Consider the following 13,744-nt stretch of genomic DNA (forward strand, 5'->3'; position numbering starts at 1 on the left):
GTGGAGAAAACACACAGAGATCAATGAGGAAGTGGAGAAAACACACAGATATCAATGAGGAAGTGGAGAAAACACACAGATATCAATGAGGAAGTGGAGAAAACACACAGATATCAATGAGGAAGTGGAGAAAACACACAGATATCAATGAGGAAGTGGAGGAAGTGGAGAAAACACACAGAGATCAATGAGGAAGTGGAGAAAACACACAGATATCAATGAGGAAGTGGAGAAAACACACAGATATCAATGAGGAAGTGGAGGAAGTGGAGAAAACACACAGAGATCAATGAGGAAGTGGAGAAAACACACAGAGATCAATGAGGAAGTGGAGAAAACACACAGATATCAATGAGGAAGTGGAGGAAGTAGAGAAAACACACAGAGATCAATGAGGAAGTGGAGAAAACACACAGATATCAATGAGGAAGTGGAGAAAACACACAGAGATCAACGAGGAACTGGAGAAAACACACAGAGATCAATGAGGAAGTGGAGAAAACACACAGATATCAATGAGGAAGTGGAGAAAACACACAGAGATCAACGAGGAACTGGAGAAAACACACAGAGATCAATGAGGAACTGGAGGAAGTGGAGAAAACACACAGACATCAATGAGGAAGTGGAGAAAACACACAGAGATCAACGAGGAACTGGAGAAAACACACAGAGATCAATGAGGAACTGGAGGAAGTGGAGAAAACACACAGAGATCAACGAGGAAGTGGAGAAAACACACAGAGATCAACGAGGAACTGGAGAAAACACACAGAGATCAATGAGGAACTGGAGAAAACACACAGATATCAATGAGGAAGTGGAGAAAACACACAGATATCAATGAGGAAGTGGAGAAAACACACAGATATCAATGAGGAAGTGGAGAAAACACACAGAGATCAACGAGGAACTGGAGAACACACACAGAGATCAATGAGGAACTGGAGAACACACACAGATATCAATGAGGAACTGGAGAACACACACAGAGATCAATGAGGAACTGGAGAAAACACACAGAGATCAACGAGGAACTGGAGAAAACACACAGAGATCAACGAGGAACTGGAGAAAACACACAGAGATCAACGAGGAACTGGAGAACACACACAGATATCAACGAGGAACTGGAGAACACACACAGAGATCAACGAGGAACTGGAAACACACACAGATATCAACGAGGAACTGGAGAACACACACAGAGATCAATGAGGTACTGGAGAACACACACAGAGATCAATGAGGAACTGGAGAACACACACAGATATCAATGAGGAACTGGAGAACACACACAGATATCAATGAGGAACTGGAGAACACACACAGATATCAACGAGGAACTGGAGGAACTAGAGAAAACATGATAGAGCAGTCTGACTGAGTGGTGGTAAGCAGCAGCAGGATCGTAAGCATTCATTCAAACAGCACTTTGTGCGTTTTGCCAGCAGCTGTTTATGACTTCCAAGCCTATCAACTCCCAAGGCTGAGGCTGGTGTAACCGATGTGAAATGTCTAGCTTGTTAGCGAGGTGCGCGCTGATAGCGTTTCAAACGTCACTCGCTCTGAGCCTTCTAGTAGTTGTTCCTCTTGCTCTGCATGGGTAACGCTGCTTCGAGGGTGGCTGTTGTCGATGTGTTCCTGGTTCGAGCCCAGGGAGGAGCGAGGAGAGGGACGGAAGCTATACTGTTACACTGGCAATACTAAAGTGCCTATAAGAACATCCAATAGTCAAAGGTTAATGAAATACAAATGGTATAGAGAGAAATAGTCCTATAATTCCTATAATAACTACAACCTGAAACTTCTTACCTGGTAATATTGAAGACTCATGTTAAAAGGAACCACCAGCTTTCATATGTTCTCATGTTCTGAGCAAGGAACTGAAACGTTAGCTTTCTTACATGGCACATATTGCACTTTTACTTTCTTCTCCGACACTTTATTTTTGCATTATTTAAACCAAATTGAACATGTTTCATTATTTATTTGAGGCTAAATTTATTTTATTGATGTATTATATTAAGTTAAAATAAGTGTTCATTCAGTATTGTTGTAATTGTCGTTATTACAAATACATTTAAAAACAATCGTCCGATTAATCGGTATCGGCTTTTTTGGGGCCTTCAAATAATCGGTATCGGTCGGCCTCTAGTGTGTAACTTAGATGTTAACAGTGTGTGTCTCAGTACTCACAGAGGTTCTGGGCGATCTGTGTGTGTGTGTGTGTGTGTGTGTGTGTGTGTGTGTGTGTGTGTGTGTGTGTGTGTGTGTGTGTGTGTGTGTGTGTGTGTGTGTGTGTGTGTGTGTGTGTGTCTCAGTACTCACAGAGGTTCTGGGCGATCTGTGTGTGTGTCTCAGTACTCACAGAGGTTCTGGGCGATCTGTGTGTGTGTCTCAGTACTCACAGAGGTTCTGGGCGATCTGTGTGTGTGTCTCAGTACTCACAGAGGTTCTGGGCGATCTGTGTGTGTGTCTCAGTACTCACAGAGGTTCTGGGCGATCTGTGTGTGTCTCAGTACTCACAGAGGTTCTGGGCGATCTGTGTGTGTCTCAGTACTCACAGAGGTTCTGGGCGATCTGTGTGTGTGTCTCAGTACTCACAGAGGTTCTGGGCGATCTGTGTGTGTGTCTCAGTACTCACAGAGGTTCTGGGCGATCTGTGTGTGTGTCTCAGTACTCACAGAGGTTCTGGGCGATCTGTGTGTGTGTCTCAGTACTCACAGAGGTTCTGGGCGATCTGTGTGTGTGTCTCAGTACTCAAAGGTTCTGGGCGATCTGTGTGTGTGTCTCAGTACTCACAGAGGTTCTGAGCGATCTGTGTGTGTGTCTCAGTACTCACAGAGGTTCTGAGCGATCTGTGTGTGTGTCTCAGTACTCACAGAGGTTCTGAGCGATCTGTGTGTGTGTCTCAGTACTCACAGAGGTTCTGGGCGATCTGTGTGTGTGTCTCAGTACTCACAGAGGTTCTGGGCGATCTGTGTGTGTGTCTCAGTACTCACAGAGGTTCTGGGCGATCTTTGGGTCCAGCACCTTCAGCTGTTTAATCCTCTTCTTGATGGATCTCTTTGCTTCCAGACCCTGTTCATCCTGGACGGCTGGAGGAGACACGTTACATTATGTTACACACACACACTGTTACACACACACACTGTTACACACACACACACACACACACACACACACACACACACACACACACACACACACACACACACACACACACACACACACACACACACACACACACACACACACACACACACTGTTAAAACACACACTGTTACACACACACACACTGTTACACACACACACACTGTTAAAACACACACTGTTAAACACACACACTGTTAACACACACACACTGTTAAAACACACACTGTTAAAACACACACTGTTACACACACACACTGTTACACACACACACTGTTACACACACACACTGTTAACACACACACACTGTTAAAACACACACTGTTAAAACACACACTGTTACACACACACACTGTTACACACACACACTGTTACACACACACACTGTTAACACACACACACTGTTAACACACACACTGTTACACACACACTGTTAACACACACACTGTTAACACACACACACACTGTTACACACACACACACTGTTACACACACACACTGTTAACACACACACTGTTAACACACACACACACTGTTACACACACACACTGTTAACACACACACACACTGTTACACACACACTGTTAAAACACACACTGTTACACAGACACACTGTTAACACACACACACTGTTACACACACACACTGTTACACACACACACTGTTACACACACACACTGTTAACACACACACACACTGTTACACACACACTGTTAAAACACACACTGTTACACAGACACACTGTTAACACACACACACTGTTACACACACACACTGTTACACACACACACTGTTACACACACACTGTGCTGGGTCTACTGGGTAGCATCCCACCCTGCTGGGTCTACTGGGTAGCATCCCACCCTGCTGGGTCTACTGGGTAGCATCCCACCCTGCTGGGTCTACTGGGTAGCATCCCACCCTGCTGGGTCTACTGGGTAGCATCCCACCCTGCTGGGTCTACTGGGTAGCATCCCACCCTGCTGGGTCTACTGGGTAGCATCCCACCCTGCTGGGTCTACTGGGTAGCATCCCACCCTGCTGGGTCTACTGGGTAGCATCCCACCCTGCTGGGTCTACTGGGTAGCATCCCACCCTGCTGGGTCTACTGGGTAGCATCCCACCCTGCTGGGTCTACTGGGTAGCATCCCACCCTGCTGGGTCTACTGGGTAGCATCCCACCCTGCTGGGTCTACTGGGTAGCATCCCACCCTGCTGGGTCTACTGGGTAGCATCCCACCCTGCTGGGTCTACTGGGTAGCATCCCACCCTGCTGGGTCTACTGGGTAGCATCCCACCCTGCTGGGTCTACTGGGTAGCATCCCACCCTGCTGGGTCTACTGGGTAGCATCCCACCCTGCTGGGTCTACTGGGTAGCATCCCACCCTGCTGGGTCTACTGGGTAGCATCCCACCCTGCTGGGTCTACTGGGTAGCATCCCACCCTGCTGGGTCTACTGGGTAGCATCCCACCCTGCTGGGTCTACTGGGTAGCATCCCACCCTGCTGGGTCTACTGGGTAGCATCCCACCCTGCTGGGTCTACTGGGTAGCATCCCACCCTGCTGGGTCTACTGGGTAGCATCCCACCCTGCTGGGTCTACTGGGTAGCATCCCACCCTGCTGGGTCTACTGGGTAGCATCCCACCCTGCTGGGTCTACTGGGTAGCATCCCACCCTGCTGGGTCTACTGGGTAGCATCCCACCCTGCTGGGTCTACTGGGTAGCATCCCACCCTGCTGGGTCTACTGGGTAGCATCCCACCCTGCTGGGTCTACTGGGTAGCATCCCACCCTGCTGGGTCTACTGGGTAGCATCCCACCCTGCTGGGTAGCATCCCACCCTGCTGGGTAGCATCCCACCCTGCTGGGTCTACTGGGTAGCATCCCACCCTGCTGGGTCTACTGGGTAGCATCCCACCCTGCTGGGTCTACTGGGTAGCATCCCACCCTGCTGGGTCTACTGGGTAGCATCCCACCCTGCTGGGTCTACTGGGTAGCATCCCACCCTGCTGGGTCTACTGGGTAGCATCCCACCCTGCTGGGTCTACTGGGTAGCATCCCACCCTGCTGGGTCTACTGGGTAGCATCCCACCCTGCTGGGTCTACTGGGTAGCATCCCACCCTGCTGGGTCTACTGGGTAGCATCCCACCCTGCTGGGTCTACTGGGTAGCATCCCACCCTGCTGGGTCTACTGGGTAGCATCCCACCCTGCTGGGTCTACTGGGTAGCATCCCACCCTGCTGGGTCTACTGGGTAGCATCCCACCCTGCTGGGTCTACTGGGTAGCATCCCACCCTGCTGGGTCTACTGGGTAGCATCCCACCCTGCTGGGTCTACTGGGTAGCATCCCACCCTGCTGGGTCTACTGGGTAGCATCCCACCCTGCTGGGTCTACTGGGTAGCATCCCACCCTGCTGGGTCTACTGGGTAGCATCCCACCCTGCTGGGTCTACTGGGTAGCATCCCACCCTGCTGGGTCTACTGGGTAGCATCCCACCCTGCTGGGTCTACTGGGTAGCATCCCACCCTGCTGGGTCTACTGGGTAGCATCCCACCCTGCTGGGTCTACTGGGTAGCATCCCACCCTGCTGGGTCTACTGGGTAGCATCCCACCCTGCTGGGTCTACTGGGTAGCATCCCACCCTGCTGGGTCTACTGGGTAGCATCCCACCCTGCTGGGTCTACTGGGTAGCATCCCACCCTGCTGGGTCTACTGGGTAGCATCCCACCCTGCTGGGTCTACTGGGTAGTATCGTGTACGGGCGGTGGTCACGCTCAGTCCTAACATGATCTCACACCAGCGGAGGGCTGTGGAGGAGAGGATTATGGGAAAGCTGTGAAGCAGAGGGGTCACACACACACACAGGCACGGGTGGGTTCACATAGCGGAGAACATTCTGTGTAATGTCCCTGTTGGCATAACGGCACCAATATCAATATGATGATAGCTGCTGTTAAAGACCTACATATCCCATACACAGAGGACAGGAGAGGAGGAGAGGAGAGAGAGAGATGGGGGAGAGGAGAGAGAGATGGGGGAGAGGAGAGAGAGATGGGGGGAGAGGAGAGAGAGATGGGGGAGAGGAGAGAGAGATGCGAGGAGAGGAGAGAGAGATGCGAGGAGAGGAGAGAGAGATGCGAGGAGAGGAGAGAGAGATGCGGGGAGAGGAGAGAGAGATGGGGGGAGAGAGAGAGAGATGGGGGAGAGAGAGAGAGAGATGGGGGAGAGGAGGGGGAGATGGGGAGAGGAGAGATCGATGGGGGGGGGAGACATCGATGGGGGGGGGAGACAAGAGGAGATACAGAGACCAGAGGAGATACAGAGACCAGAGGAGATAGAGAGAGCAAACAGCAGTGCACCTCCTCAACCTCACTACAGTAACAGAGGGTTAGAGGAGAGGAGACAGAGATCAGATAGAGACCAGGGGAGTACGGGGGAGAGAGACAACACGGGGTTTCATGGCTGCTTTAATTATTTAAGACACCAGATTAAGAGAACAAAATGTGCCTCCCAAGAGGAAGCTGGGTAATTGTCTTGTGTTCTAATTACGGCGCTGGCAGACCCGGGTGGTGCAGGAGGCAGTAGTGTGTGTGTGTGTGTGTGTGTGTGTGTGTGTGTGTGTGTGTGTGTGTGTGTGTGTGTGTGTGTGTGTGTGTGTGTGTGTGTGTGTGTGTGTGTGTGTGTGTGTGTGTGTGTGTGTGTGTGTGTGTGTGTGTGTGTGTGTGTGTAGATGGAGTTACTAATTCTGTTGTTGGAAGTGGGAAAGAGCGGAGGTTAATCTTGAGGAAAAAGGAGTCTGTTAGAGCCTCCGGTTGGGCTTTCTCCTTTCCTTTCCCTAACACACTGGGCTTAATTAAAATGTAAAGAGGTCTGTGTTTGGCCCTGGGAGACCTCTGCAGGCGTAATCCCATTGGCTCCCATCAACACACACAACAGAAGAACACAGTCCATTGTTACAGTAGATGGAGTTACTAATTCTGTTAGCTATGGTAGATCTAGTTACTAAGTCTGTTAGCTATGGTAGATCTGGTTACTAAGTCAGTTAGCTACAGTAGATCTAGTTACTAAGTCTGTTAGCTAAGTCTGTTAGCTATGGTAGATCTAGTTACTAAGTCAGTTAGCTATGGTATATCTAGTTACTAAGTCTGTTAGCTACAGTAGATCTAGTTACTAAGTCAGTTAGCTATGGTAGATCTAGTTACTAAGTATGTTAGCTATGGTATATCTAGTTACTAAGTATGTTAGCTATGGTAGATCTAGTTACTAAGTCTGTTAGCTATGTCTGTTAGCTATGGTAGATCTAGTTACTAAGTCTGTTAGCTATGGTAGATCTAGTTACTAAGTCTGTTAGCTACAGTAGATCTCGTTACTAAGTCTGTTAGCTACGGTAGATCTAGTTACTAAGTCTGTTAGCTACGGTAGATCTAGTTACTAAGTCAGTTAGCTACGGTAGATCTAGTTACTAAGTCTGTTAGCTATGGTAGATCTAGTTACTAAGTATGTTAGCTACGGTAGATGTAGTTACTAAGTCTGTTAGCTACGGTATATCTAGTTACTAAGTATGTTAGCTATGGTATATCTAGTTACTAAGTCTGTTAGCTATGGTAGATCTAGTTACTAAGTATGTTAGCTATGGTAGATGTAGTTACTAAGTCTGTTAGCTTAGTATGTTAGCTACGGTATATGTAGATACCAAGTCTGTTAGCTATGGTATATCTAGTTACTAAGTATGTTAGCTACGGTAGATCTAGTTACTAAGTATGTTAGCTATGGTATATCTAGTTACTAAGTCTGTTAGCTACGGTAGATCTAGCTAAGTCTGGTAGATCTAGTTACTAAGTCTGTTAGCTACGGTAGATGTAGCTGTGGTAGTTACTAAGTCTGTTAGCTACTAGGTAACATCTAGTTACTAAGTCTGTTAGCTACGGTAGATCTAGTTATAAGTCTGTTAGTAGATACCAAGTATGTTAGCTACGGTATATCTAGTTACTAAGTCTGTTAGCTACGGTAGATCTAGTTACTAAGTATGTTAGCTGTGGTAGATCTAGTTACTAAGTCTGTTAGCTATGTCTGTTAGCTACGGTAGATGTAGTTACTAAGTCTGTTAGCTACGGTACATCTAGTTACTAAGTATGTTAGCTACGGTAGATCTAGTTACTAAGTCTATAGGATTGTTTTGAGTGAGGAAGAGGAGGAGGAGGACAGGAGGGGAGAAGAGGAGGTGCAGGAGTGTTTGGGAGTGAAGCCTTGAAGATTTAACAGAACTTTAGATATTTTAAACTTGATTTAACTCGGCAAGTCAGTTAAGAACACATTCATATTGTCAATGACGGCCTAACAGGGTTAACTGCCTTGTTCAGGGACAGAACTACAGGTTTGTACCTTGTCAGCTCAGGGATTCGATCCAGCAACCTTTCGGTTTCTAATCCAACGCTCTAACCACTAGGCTAACTGCCTCCCCCCTCTAACCACCAGGCTACCTGCCTCCCCCTCTAACCAGGAGGCTACCTGCCTCCCCCTCTAACCAGGAGGCTACCTGCCTTCCCCTCTAACCACTAGGCTACCTGCCCCCCCTCTAACCACTAGGCTACCTGCCCCCCTCTAACCACTAGGCTACCTGCCTTCCCCTCTAACCACTAGGCTACCTGCCTCCCCCTCTAACCACTAGGCTACCTGCCTCCCCCTCTAACCACCAGGCTACCTGCCTCCCCCTCTAACCACTAGGCTACCTGCCTCCCCCTCTAACCACCAGGCTACCTGCCTCCCCCTCTAACCACTAGGCTACCTGTCTCCCCTCTAACCACTAGGCTACCTGCCTCCCCCTCTAACCACTAGGCTACCTGCCTTCCCCTCTAACCACTAGGCTACCTGCCTCCCCCCTCTAACCACCAGGCTACCTGCCTCCCCCTCTAACCACCAGGCTACCTGCCTCCCCCTCTAACCACTAGGCTACCTGCCTCCCCCTCTAAACCACTAGTTTACCTGCCTCCCCCTCTAACCACTAGGCTACCACTGCCTCCCCCTCTAACCACTAGGCTACCTGCCTCCCCCTCTAACCACTCCCCCTCTAACCACCAGGCTACCTGCCTCCCCCTCTAACCACTAGGCTACCTGCCTCCCCCTCTAACCACTAGGGCTACCTGCCTCCCCCTCTAACCACCAGGCTACCTGCCTCCCCCTCTAACCACTAGGCTACCTGTCTAACCCCCCTGCCTAACCACTAGGCTACCTGCCTCCCCTCTAACCACTAGGCTACCTGCCTCCCCCTCTAACCATGAGTTTACCTGCCTCTCCAAGTCTTCAATTGTAGTCTAAACACAGTCAGGGGAATGGGTCGAACATCACCAAGAGCCATTTCAGACACCCCGGGATGTTACAGAGGAAGGGGGAGGGATACAGAGGAAGGGGTAGAGGGATACAGAGGAAGGGGTAGAGGGATACAGAGGAAGGGGTAGGGGTACATGGCTCAGTCAAGGACCACTGGTCACAGAAGGGTGTAGAGGAACCAACACACGGGTGACAACACCCCCCCACCCCTAAAAAACACCCATGATGACTTACGTGGCACTTCGGTAGGCTCACTCTCTTCACAGTCTTCGGTGAGCAGTGAGAGAGGAGGAAAAAGAGGAAGAGGAGGAAAAAGAGGAAGATGAAAAAACAGGAAGTGGAGAAAAAGAGGAAGAGTAGAAAGAGGATGAAGAGTAGAAAACAGGAAGAGAAAAAGAGGAAGAGTAGAAAACAGGAAGAGTAGAAAAAAGAGGAAGAGTAGAAAGAGGAGGAAGAGTAGAAAGAGGAGGAAGAGTAGAAAGAGGATGAAGAGTAGAAAACAGGAAGGAAAAAGAGAAGAGTAAAAAGAGGAAGAGTAGAAAGAGGAGGAAGAGTAGAAAGAGGAGGAAGAGTAGAAAAGGAGGAAGAGGAGAAAAAAGAGGAAGAGGAGAAAAGGAGGAAGAGGAGAAAAGGAGGAAGAGGAGAAAAGGAGGAAGAGGAGAAAAGGAGGAAGAGGAGAAAAGGAAGAAGAGGAGAAAAGGAGGAAGAGGAGAAAAGGAGGAAGAGGAGAAAAGGAGGAAGAGGAGAAAAGGAAGAAGAGGAGAAAAGGAGGAAGAGGAGAAAAGGAGGAAGAGGAGAAAAGGAGAGCACAGAGAGAGATAAATAAGAGGAGAGAGATTGTGTGAAAGAAAGGAGAAGGGAGGTTTTTTTTAAACTGAATAAAAAGAGGGAACATGATAGAAGAGAGAATATGGTCCACAGAAAGAAAGTGTGATGTGTCTGTGTGTGTCTGTGATTTGGTGGTGAGGGGGGTGATTCAGCGATTCGGAGAAAGCAAGAAAAGGGAGCTTTTGAAATGAAAACAGGCAATTTTGCGGTCGCCCGGCAACTCAGAGCATCATGCTGTCAAAGCATCAGGAGTACAGAGAGAGAGAGAGAAGCCTTTTGAAAAGGCAGAGAGAGACATGACTATTACAGACACCCTTTTCCATTCACCAGGGAGACCACTTACAACCCACTCATACTATTATAGTTAAAGATTTTATCAATGAACATAAAAAGAGAGATTCTACGATACTTTTTTAGCCATTAGTTCTCAAAGTTATCCCCACTAGCGAAGAATGGTCCCCGACAACGTGCAGCTATGTGTACCACACCCCTGTTCTCTCTTACTCCGCTGTGTGTTCGTCTTGCTAGCTAACATGGCGAGAGGCTGAAGCTTATTGGCTGAAACTCCAATTGCTAGTGGGCTGGCCCACTAAGGATGGAGAGTTGGAAATAATTGTACTATTTGAATAGTGCCATGAAGTTGTGTTGGATATCCTAGATAGGCTAATTGTAGATTGCTAGCAAGGTTAATTGTAGCTAGCTAGCTAACGATGTTAATTGTAGCTAGCTAGGGCGGCTAATTTCATCTAGATAGCGAGGCTAATTGTAGCTAGCTAGCTAACGATGTTAATTGTAGCTAGCTAGGGCGGCTAATTTCATCTAGATAGCGAGGCTAATTGTAGCTAGCTAGCTAACGATGTTAATTGTAGCTAGCTAGGGAGGCTAATTTCATCTAGATTGCGAGGCTAATTGTAGCTAGCTAGCAAGCGAGGCTAATTGTAGCTAGCTAGCTAGGCTAATTTTAGGTAGCTAGGTAGACTAATTGTAGCTAGCAAGGCTAATTGTGGCTAACATGCTGCACTTTCTCACCAACCCCATTCAGAGAAAACAACAGCACACTCGTTGGTTGCTCGTTGTAGCCTACTACTCATTTAGCTAACGGTTCATTCTGTAATTTTAATGCATTTCGTTTTTGACAATTCCTGACATTTAATCCGAGTAAAAATTCCCTGTTTTAGGTCAGTTCCTATAACATCACATGTACCAGATATATCTCTGATGACTAGTCTCTATAACATGTACCAGATATATCTCTGATGACTAGTCTCTATAACATGTACCAGATATATATCTGATGACTGGTCTCTATATATCTCTGATGACTAGTCTCTATAACATGTACCAGATATATCTCTGATGGCTAGTCTCTATAACATGTACCAGATATATCTCTGATGGCTAGTCTCTATATATCTCTGATGGCTAGTCTCTATAACATGTACCAGATATATCTCTGATGGCTAGTCTCTATATATCTCTGATGGCTAGTCTCTATAACATGTACCAGATATATCTCTGATGACTGACTAGTCTCTATAACATGTACCAGATATATCTCTGATGACTGGCTAGTCTCTATAACATGTACCAGATATATCTCTGATGACTAGTCTCTATAACATGTACCAGATATATCTCTGATGACTGGCTAGTCTCTATAACATGTACCAGATATATCTCTGATGACTGACTAGTCTCTATAACATGTACCAGATATATCTCTGATGACTGACTAGTCTCTATAACATGTACCAGATATATATCTCTGATGACTAGTCTCTATAACATGTACCAGATATATATATGATGACTAGTCTCTATAACATGTACCAGATATATATATATATATATATGATGACTAGTCTCTATAACATGTACCAGATATATCTCTGATGACTGACTAGTCTCTATAACATGTACCAGATATATCTCTGATGACTAGTCTCTATATATCTCTGATGGCTAGTCTCTATAACATGTACCAGATATATCTCTGATGGCTAGTCTCTATAACATGTACCAGATATATCTCTGATGACTAGTCTCTATAACATGTACCAGATATATCTCTGATGGCTGGTCTCTATAACATGTACCAGATATATCTCTGATGGCTAGTCTCTATAACATGTACCAGATATATCTCTGATGGCTAGTCTCTATATATCTCTGATGGCTAGTCTCTATAACATGTACCAGATATATCTCTGATGGCTGGTCTCTATAACACGTACCAGATATATCTCTGATGGCTAGTCTCTATAACATGTACCAGATATATCTGATGACTAGTCTCTATAACATGTACCAGATCTCTGATGGCTGGTCTATAACATCCCCTGCATGTCCGTTTGGACACAAGTCACTGTCAGCTGAAATCCAGGGAGGTTGATCCTCACAGTAGGTGCTCTGTGTGATTCATTAAAGCCCAGGGAGGTTGATCCTCACAGTAGGTGCTCTGTGTGATTCATTAAAGCCCAGGGAGGTTGATCCTCACAGTAGGTGCTCTGTGTGATTCACTAAAGCCCAGGGAGGTTGATCCTCACAGTAGGTGCTCGGTGTGATTCATTAAAGCCCAGGGAGTTTGATCCTCACAGTAGGTGCTCGGTGTGATTCATTAAAGCCCAGGGAGGTTGATCCTCACAGTAGGTGCTCGGTGTGATTCATTAAAGCCCAGGGAGGTTGATCCTCACAGTAGGTGCTCCCGTGTGATTCACTAGAGCCCAGGGAGGTTGATCCTCACAGTAGGTGCTCGGTGTGATTCATTAAAGCCCAGGGAGGTTGATCCTCACAGTAGGTGCTCGGTGTGATTCATTAAAGCCCAGGGAGGTTGATCCTCACAGTAGGTGCTCGGTGTGATTCATTAAAGCCCAGGGAGGTTGATCCTCACAGTAGGTGCTCTGTGTGATTCACTAAAGCCCAGGGATATATAAATGACTCACTACAAATGACAGCAGTGTTGCATGTTCTTTTGAAAATATGTTTCCTTTACTGAGCCTGTGTGTGTGTGTGTGTGTGTGTGTGTGTGTGTGTGTGTGTGTGTGTGTGTGTGTGTGTGTGTGTGTGTGTGTGTGTGTGTGTGTGTGTGTGTGTGTGTGTGTGTGTGTGTGTGTGTGTGTGTGTGTGTGTTAGTCTGTAAAATCCCTGTGTGCGTCTCTCTTCATATCTATAAGGCCTCTGTCTCCTCTGATAGGGTTATATTCCCAAATGGCACCCTACCCTACGAAATAGTGCACTACATCTGACCAGAGCCCTATTGGACCTCAGACAAATGTAGTGAACGATGTAGGGAATAGGGTGTCATTTGGGACTCATCCTGCCTCTATGATTGGCCGAACACCCCTACTCTCGCTCTTCTTATCTCTACCACTTCCTGCTGTCTAACACCTACACTTCCTGGTAGAGATTGTGGCTGCTGACAGCGCACGCTC

The 13,744-nt window shown here is 47.3% G+C and overlaps 1 protein-coding gene across 1 annotated transcript in view; it reads right to left on the bottom strand.

Moving 5' to 3' along the window:
• LOC124018173 (protein diaphanous homolog 3-like) overlaps positions 1-9,826 on the bottom strand; it is a gene marked incomplete at its 3' end in the record, with an annotated part of 30,520 nt that extends 20,694 nt beyond the window's left edge. Inside the window, exons 1-2 of the mRNA XM_046333435.1 lie at positions 9,720-9,826; positions 3,006-3,101 (exon numbers count right to left, since the gene is read on the bottom strand). The remainder of the gene's footprint in view (positions 1-3,005; positions 3,102-9,719) is intronic.
• Positions 9,827-13,744: the final 3,918 nt, after the last annotated feature.

This window comes from Oncorhynchus gorbuscha, unplaced genomic scaffold, assembly GCF_021184085.1.
Source record: "Oncorhynchus gorbuscha isolate QuinsamMale2020 ecotype Even-year unplaced genomic scaffold, OgorEven_v1.0 Un_scaffold_419, whole genome shotgun sequence".
NCBI lineage: Eukaryota > Metazoa > Chordata > Actinopteri > Salmoniformes > Salmonidae > Oncorhynchus > Oncorhynchus gorbuscha.